Below are 9,652 nucleotides of genomic sequence, written 5' to 3'. Positions count from 1 at the left end.
CATAAAGAAGGCTGCGGTGCAAATGTTAGTTCTGCATCGTGGGAGAAAAACAACTGATGTTCTCGATTTTTAAGATAATTACCAGGAATTCGCACTACCAAAAATACAGTTTAAATTCACATCCCGTGTAAAACCGAAAAGGTACGTAGCCAAATATATATATTTCTTCTGACGCTTAGACTACAGTATGTGATCATACAAAATATGATGAATCTGTTGGATAAAGCCATATCTGGTATCCATACAGTCTCAATTTAAGATATCTCGGGAATTTCTTCTGAACTTTCTCTACCATAAGGCCGTACTTCAACTACTGATGCGGTACCCAATTAATAGACCCACTATTTTAATAATGCATGCGCATGTAGGTATCCTTGAGACCGAAATTAATATAATCATATTAATAAATTATGTGCTGCATCGGCGCGCGCAACTTCGTCACACGCCAAAAATACACTCTGATCTGTTTTCCCAAACGCGCCAAAAGAAGTGTAACTTCAATTTATTATGATTATTTTTTAATTATGTACCTAAATAAAAAGGATTTCAAGTTATACACATTTATGTTTTTATAAAAATTAGCTGTATTTTTGCTTATGGGGGCAGTATAGCGGCGTGACTTCGAAAAGAGACCCATAGATGGAGCGGCCCATAGACTGGACGCCGCAACCGCTATGTAGGTAGACGGATTAGGATTTAAGTCTATGTTGACTCCGTTATTGATATCTCTCACAGATCTCTCACACTTTTATAGCTAGTCAGCTTAGTCGGATTAGCTCTGACCCTTTTGATCATACAGGTCCTCTATTTTAAAACTAAGCACCTTACACTATTAAGATTTGTTTCTAATGATAAGTGTGGTTTCTAGTTGTCAAATGTGATACATACCTGAACTGAACTAATCCTTTGGAAAGATCATCTGGTTATTTTGTCAAGCGAGTAATCTTATCTTGTTAATCTGTTTTTGTGTACCGTTTGAAGTATTCTCTGTTATTATTGATTAAATCTCTGTGAACTCTGATTAAATACTAAACCGGAAGTGTTTCAATTTTATAAATACTATAACATACTATAACTGGCAATGTGGGGTTTAACGTGTTTATAAATATTATAAATAAATAAAAACCATCCTACACCACTCTTAAACCTGGTTCGAATTAAGGAATTATAAAGGATTTTGAATGCAGTAGCATCCGAAAAGACCCAGAAAATACGGAAGACGAAGATATTTGTAGCGCCTTTTTACAAATTGAAACATCAGTTTACTGTCAAATATAATACCAAGATCTTTTACAGATGATATCCGCGAAAGAACTCTGCTATGCATCGTCTATAGGAAAAATAATACCTATGAGGCAATGGTAAATCAATTACTTGTATCAATATTGAAGTCCAATTTGTTATGTCTACCCCAAGCTAATATTATAATATTATCAATTTAGTTTTTCTGCATTTGCTAACGTCTATACTCTATACCAGTGGTCGGCAAACTCATTAGTCAACAGAGCCAAATATCAACAGTACAACGATTGAGATTTCTTTTGAGAGCCAAATTTTACTTAAAATACACTGTTTATTTACATAATAAAACTTGATACCATACGTAATAATGGTCTTATTTTATTAAAAATAAATTTTCAGTAGGTTATCCATAAAAATAAATCATGACAATAACTGACAAACACTCAATGTGCATAATGGGCATGCATCTATCTCCTTGGAAAGTTTGGGAAGTCAGGTTTGCATGTTGTTGTTTTTAAATTTAAGTACAATTCCAGATTCTCATTAATAAGGTGACATCTCAATTTACTCTTACTCTCTTAGAAATTACTTTACTAACCACAAAACTTGCTTTATTAACATTATTGGAAGATTGTATTCAGTAACGAAATAGAGAACTTGATTTTTCATGACTCTTCTAAAGGTCCTCAACCGCTCTCTTCCTTTCATCACTGACAGGATATTTAGTGCTAAATGACGTGACAGGGCGTGTTTAGTTGTAAAGTGTCTCTCCAAATTTGACTTCTTGTTATGCGCCAATTTTTCCCGACAAATAATAGAGGTCGGTAGGCCATTTAAGTTTTGAATAAACGCAAAAGTCTCGGTCCATTCAACTTTTAATTCACGGTTTTCGTCTTCCGTTTTCCTTTGCTTCTTTTTTGTCTCTTCTTGGTCATGCACTCATGGCTGAGGATCGTGACCACATTTAAATTTCGCCATCTTTTGAGCGACCAAGACTTTCCATCCTTCTCGATCTTCCGCTTCTCTCAGGACAGAACGGACGGTGCCCCCAGTCAGCTCTTTCACTTGGTCGCTCCATCGCGCAGACGCTCTTCCTCTGCTTTGCTTTCCCTGGAGGCTACCCAAAACTACCAGTCTCTCCAGGTTGTCCGGTCCGCGCCTGACAATATGTCCAAAAAACTGCAGAATTCTTCTCAGACATATCGTCGAGAGCCATTCCTTTATCTTCAGTCTCTGGATGATTGACTGGTTTGTCCCGTGCTCCGTCCAAGAAATGCGAAGCATTCGGTGCCAACACCACATCTCAAAGGCATCAATTGCCTTCCGTTCTCTTGCCTTCAGGGTCCATGTTGTAGCCATGTCAAATAGGGTAGATGGCATTTGTGGCAGAGCCGCGCTCAAGGGGCCAAAGAGCCGCATGTAGCTCGCGAGCCGCGGTTTGCCGACCGCTGCTGTATACAAATAAAACGCAGAAAATTAAAAAAATGTTGAAGTTACCTATATAATATTATGAAGTAAAATTATTAAAATAGCAATTGAAATAATTATTAAAATAGTGTGCCTATATGATGAAACCGAATTCATAAAAAACAAAGGGATTTTTTTTTCAATTACCACCATCACTGGTGTCCTCTACTGCGTGGGGATATAGACGCACCGCAGCAGGTGGGCTTCTCGCTCGCTTGAGATCCCCAAGAGTTCAGTCAGTGACATCATCCTGTAATAATACAAAATGAAGTGTTTGATAATTATTATTTTAAGTTGAAGCTGACAGCAATCGTCCAAGGTGGTAACTTTCTTGGAAAGTTTGGAGTTATCAGTGAACAACAAACACATTGAATTTTTAATAACACCCTATCGCTATACGAGTGGATGACTGAAAGGATATTGTGATTCGGTAAGCCTCTGCAATCCTAAATGTTGAAACTCCATTACACATGAACGGTCTCTATAACCAGTGTTTTCTTGGTTAAGGCCGGTTCGGATTAGTCGAGTAGTTTAGTCGAGTGGCGAGTGACTTAGTCACCACTAAATGATTTAGTAACTGAAAAATGTCCGAACACAGTACATTAGTGAGTGACGTATCAAAATGAATAGATCACAACGTTACAAAACAACAATAAATAATTAACTATTTTTTTTTATTCAACGAATAATTCACAAGATTTAATAAAGTAACAGTATTTTTATCGAACATACATAATTTAAAAATACTTCTGAGAAATATAATATAATCAATAGAAAAAAATCTTTTTTTTATAAAAATACGACACCTACCAGGTTTGAACCTGCGTGATGAACCTGATTCGAAGTGTTTTCAAATTATGTTCTTCTTCTACGGCGCTACATCCCGGGGTGGGATTTGGCCTCCTCCACAACCGCTCTCCACTCACTCCGGTATCTCGCCACACTTCTCCAGTTACCGGATCTTCCCATATGAAGCCAGTCCACTTCTACGGCGTCAACCTATCTCCTTCTTGGACGGCCTCTGGGTCTCTTCCGTTGGGGTAGCCACTTCGTCATGATCCTTGGCGCTCTAACTTCAGGCATTCTCTCCCCATGTCCCGCCCATCGTAGTCTTTGGTACTTACAGTATCTTATGATTGTTTGCTGTTCAATCAGCTCTTCCAACTCGTGGTTCATTTTTATTCTGTAGTTCCCATTTTCCAATGTGGGTCCAAGTATTTTGCGCTCGAAGACAGCTAATTTGTTTTCCTCGTTTTGAGTTAAGCACCAAGTCTCACAGCCATAAGTGACCACTGGCCTTATAATTGTTTTTAAATTATGTATATTCGAAAAATAAATAAGTTCATTAATAATGGCTATATTAGAAGAATTGGAGGAAGAAATTCTTCGACAACTAATGTACTTGACTAAAAATAACGTGTTCAGAGTTGGCTCGTGGCTTGTATAGTATTTAGTGAGAGGTGGTGGGGGTCGTTGATCCACCGAAAAATTAGAACAGAAATGGACTGACTCGACTAAATGATTTTACTCAATTACTCGACTAAATTTGTCTGTTCGTCGACGTTTAGTTACTAAATTACTCGCCATCGACTAAATTACTCGACTAATGCAAACCGGCCTCTTTAAGTGTTTTAGGTAAATCTTTGCATATATTATGAGTTCGGTTCTAATGACACATATGGCATTGAACTCAAGGTAAACAATATGCAGACTTATTAATCTTATTGTAGTATAATATCAGTTCAATAAAGCATTGCTTTTCAAATTAAGAACACCTGAAGCTCTACCAGTAACATATTACATACGACTTTAGTTATCTATTAAAATAGTATATTTGATTGCATTAGCGAATCACAATAATCTTTATTAAGATATTTTAGCACCAGGGGTAGTAATAAAAAATGTGCCCCAACAAAAACACTTTTGTATTTACACTTTTCTACTGTTTAATAACTTAATGCTGATGTATGTATTTCTTTTTTATCACGTTTTTATTAGCTCGTATTCTTATTTGTCCAGTACATTTTTTTTCTTGTTTGTCCAAGATTTGTATTAGACGATTGAAGATTTTTAACTAACTTCCCGACTAGCTAGACATTTGAAACTTTTAGAATATATCAGAACACGACGACAATGCATTCTTTTTAGCCATTTTTAAGCAGAATTGAATTCATTTTCAGTTAATTCTGTTTTGTATGGAAAGTTATTATTGTCAGTTGCTAAGGGTGGCCTAGTAACTAAATTATTAATATATACGTGCGTTACTAGAGAAATCAATATGAAATGTCAATCAATATTCTATAATATTTATTCAGTATTTCTATCAAGTACAATAAAACGTTTTTATTAATACATATAATTGTCAAGTTTATATGATTCAACAGAAAATTTAAAAACGTGGTATATAAAAAGTTCTTTTTATCTTGCAATTATTATATTATACTATTTATTAACATTTATTTGTTTCTAAATGTCATATTGTGAACGTCTTAAATTAATAATTTGTAATGTTCAATATATTATGTAAAAATAAATAAAATTTGAATTTGAACTGAGTGAGTTGAAGTGTTTAGTGAACTGAGTCAAAAAATCGTCTGCTTAACTCATCCGGTGTACTTCCTTGTACCTATATATTTTTTTTATATTTACACATTTTATACTGTAGAATAACTTAATACTGATCTATCTCTTTTGTTATGTACCTAATATTGTTTTAATAATATTTCGTTGTTTCTAAATGTCATGTTGTGAACGTCTTAAACTTATAATTTGTAATGTCCACAATATGTAAAATAAATGAATTGAATTGAATCTGTAATTTCATTGGTGAAGCATTCGCCCGGCATGTGACAGATGTAGGATTGAATGTTCCGACCATATCAGATCCTAAAAGGATCATATGGGCCTCCACAGAGTGGGGGTTTATATTAACAGATTTTTGTTTTTACGAGAAATGGATGTCAGCCACTTGCTCAACTTATTAGGTCCATACTCTGACTCATCCACAAATTGAAAACCAATATGTGTACTTGCCAGACCCAGGATTCGAACATGGCACCAACAACGCTTACGACCGACGCTTAAAACTCAGTCAAAAATTATTACAAGAATTTATCTAATAATTATTGGTATTTTCAGATTTTATTCAGATTTCGGGGACCGCAATTAGAGTAAAATTGAGAGCCACTGCACTAGATTATTGTTTACATTATTATATCGTTAAATAATCCAAAATGACAATAATTGAACGTAAATATTTACACTAGTAATATCTTTAAACGCCTATTTAATAAGGTGGTAATTAGCATGCCAACAATAGTGTTGCACGTCATGTTCAGTTACAACAATTTTACTTTACAATTAGGTTCCAATTACTCGTACTTTGGTAATAAATTAAAATTGGAAAAAATAGATAAAAATAGATTAATTAAAATATGGTGAACATTTTTTCCGATTTTTTAATGAGTCTAATTATTATTAGTGCTTAAGTAGGTACTTAATATTTTTAAAAGGATTTTGAATTTTTTTAAATTCCACCCTTATTTGCTTCCTACTAATAAATATAATTCAGATAGGCTATACCCCAATGCACTACATTTTTAGGCAGGGGTTTGAATGTATGACTATTCTACAAAAATGCAACACATAATCGACGTGCAATAGTGTGTGTTGCAACCTTCAAATACACCAATATTGAAGGAGCATCAGTCCATAAACTAAGAGCAGAGTTGATGGAACGAAGGACAAGCTTAGAATGAAGTATTATTGACAAGTTTATCCGATATTCTTCCACACTCGCGATCGGTCGCCTGTTACTCCAGACTCGTTAGATATTTCAGTTCCCATTAATTATGTATTCCCTTGTTCTTTTATATTGCTAGTTTGTAAGGCAAAAGGGCAAAATGGACATTTTGCCGTAAACCAGTTTGTTAATGGGGCTATATTGTAAAAATTATAATCTTTTACGTGACAAAGCAGGTTTAAAGGTAAATGTCTCTAAATCAAAAGCGAGACGCTTCAATGACACTCAAATTGAGCGGGTTAACAACTATGTCAATTTCGGACAACAATACTGTCAGTTGATGGTGGTATGTATGAAATTGCTTGCAGAAATAAACTGGCATGACGCGTATTTGGGCGCCTGAATAGTATATTATTTCTTCTCTTGTGTTTTTAAGTGTTCAACCGATGCGTGTTACCAGTGATCACGTATGCTTGTGAAATACGTACCCTTAATATCCAAAAATTACGAAACAAAAGTATCCAAGCAGATGTTTTAGAAATGAGCTGGCTATGTCGCTCTCCAAGTGGACAACCGCTGGACAAATGCAGCCACACAGTTACTCCAAAGAGACACAAATAACTACAGCGACACACTAAAACACGATGGATAATGTCTGGTGGATGTACGGGAAGAACTAGGGACTGATAAGAATGGAAGAAACTAGGAGTGATATAATATGGATGGTTGACATGTTTTTCGGTACGGCACCGCGTACTATACTATAATACAGTGGCGAAGGGTGACTTTTTGGAAGAGGTAGGCTGTGGGAGTAACCATGCTTGTCAGATATATTTGCGGGAAATAAGAAGATAACCCAATATTACTTACTACTGATGAATAGGTACGCTAAAACGAATAAATTTCAAAAGCTTAATTGGTTTGTTATAACTAGTTCATAAAAATAAGCAATTAGTTTGAATTACTTAAGTATTTTCCTAAACATTTATAAACGTAACATACGCTCAAAATATATTACCTGTCATCTATGAAAATATCCGTTGTTCTACATATATTATGTTCCATAACAATTTATAATTTTACCCGTAAAACTAGACATTTTAAAATACTTCTATTTTTAAAACACAGACTTAGGTAGGTACAATATCTGATATCTAAATTGTCTAATGAGTGAACTAATAAATAAATAAATAAAAATCACGAGATAAATTATTTTATATTTTTAACAACAATCAATACATATTTATATGATTGAATCACATAGAAAGTATTTTTTAAAATATCTTCTTATTAATTATTTTGCATAAACGTGCTCTCGCGACGTAAGCGCTAACGAAACAGCTTGTACATTTGTATGCGGGATGCCAGACATTTTTTAAATAATGAGAAAAAAACTTCATATTGAAAAATCCGTCGATTCACGCGAAAATAATCCTATAGGTACAATACGTGAAGCGAAACGCGGTGTGTTCTATTTTTTTAAACTTTCGAGAGATGCCATAGATGGTTCTTATTGAAATATGGGAAAAGATCGTAAAATTATGACAATTATACGATAGATGTCTTTGGGCATATTTAATATAATATTATTATTTGTGATTATATAAATACGTCAACATGAAAATAAAAATTATTTTTCTTAAGAATGTAGGCTTTAAATAATCGCCTAGTATGGAGTCTTCGCCACTGCTATAATATAATACTATATTAATATAATAATACTACTTTGTACTATAATACGTGGGCACTGTATCCTTGTTGTTTCACGAATTGTATAAAAACAATGAAATTACTTTCGTTTCGTTTGCAAACATTTCAACAATACAATAGTGAATAGAAAATAATATATGTTGTTTGCCTGCATACGAAATTAGCCAGAAGGTTTACATTTAGTCAGCCCCTGGTAGAAAACGCATTTTATAATTGGTTTGAAGGCATTTGGGGACAGATGCATTTTGAGGCCGCTGATAATATTGTAAGTAGTGTTCTATAATTTTCATTTGGTTTCGTCTGATAAATAATATATTAAATTGCATACAACTGGTAAGCATCATTATTTCTTTTAATCACCTAATACCTACGCTTCATCATTTTACTACACCCTTAGGCTGCAGACACACGGCATTGCAGTCGACATGCATTGACGCAGGTCTTATTTGATTCCAATTGCATCCGATTAGAATCAAACAAGTACCTGCATCGACTGTAATTCCGTTTGTTTGCAGCCTTAGTTTGTAAAGATTCTTTCACTGCGATACTAAAAGCGCCGAGGTTAAAACTACAATTAAGGCGCAAATTTTACATAAAAAGTCACGCCAACAACTTCAATGTTGGCGATCTTTTTTTTTGCTTGAGTTAAAATGATTAAACTGCTAGATATGCAAGGTCCGATTTACCATAAAGCCAAAGGACTAGGGGCCCCAGAGCCCTTAAAATATGTTTCTTTTGCATGACCCTCCAATATGTTTTACATGGACGTCATTTTGGCTGTTTTTAAGATTTTTGGACAAATTTTTTTATATGGATATTTTTAACCTTTCAAATGATGTATCGGTCACTGCGCTAGTCATTCGACATAGGTGCGGAGCAATATGAAGAAACATAAATAACGCCAAAGTGCGAACGCTGAGATTAAAGCGCGATTTGTATGGAAATCAGGGCTCTAAATGGACCGGAGCGCACCGAAGTGCCGTTCCGGTTCATAAAATCCCCAAAATTATCGCTCTGTCTCGTGGAATGATTAATTTTACCGTCTGAGCTCGATAGGCCATATAAAAAAATCTAACACATTTTTTTTGTAAAATACACGTAAAATTAGATAACTAGGTAAGTATGTTAATATCTTCGTAAAATTATCGAGCACTCCGGTTCGTAAAGTTTTTCATTTCGAGCGCTGATCGAAATATAAGACGTTTTAGGTCAACACATTATATACCTACCTAATAAATACAACATAGATACATGTTTTTTGAACCACAAATAAAAATATTAAATATCTTTCATTTCACATAATTGGTTTATGTTCCAGATTCTACCAACGATAAAACACAATGATATTAATATTATTTATAACTGTAACAATGGGGCTTTTCCCTCCGATAAAATCAGCTGATAATCCACGGCCAATACCGATGGGAACAGTCCAGCGAATACCCCGTTCTCCGCAGCAGTTATTCCCACCACCGGGGAGACCAAACCCGA

Source organism: Rhyacophila brunnea, unplaced genomic scaffold, assembly GCF_057557595.1.
Source record: "Rhyacophila brunnea isolate RB1 unplaced genomic scaffold, BYU_Rbru_1.0 scaffold_22, whole genome shotgun sequence".
In the NCBI taxonomy this organism is placed as follows: Eukaryota; Metazoa; Arthropoda; class Insecta; order Trichoptera; family Rhyacophilidae; genus Rhyacophila; species Rhyacophila brunnea.
This window is presented reverse-complemented; position numbering follows the sequence as displayed.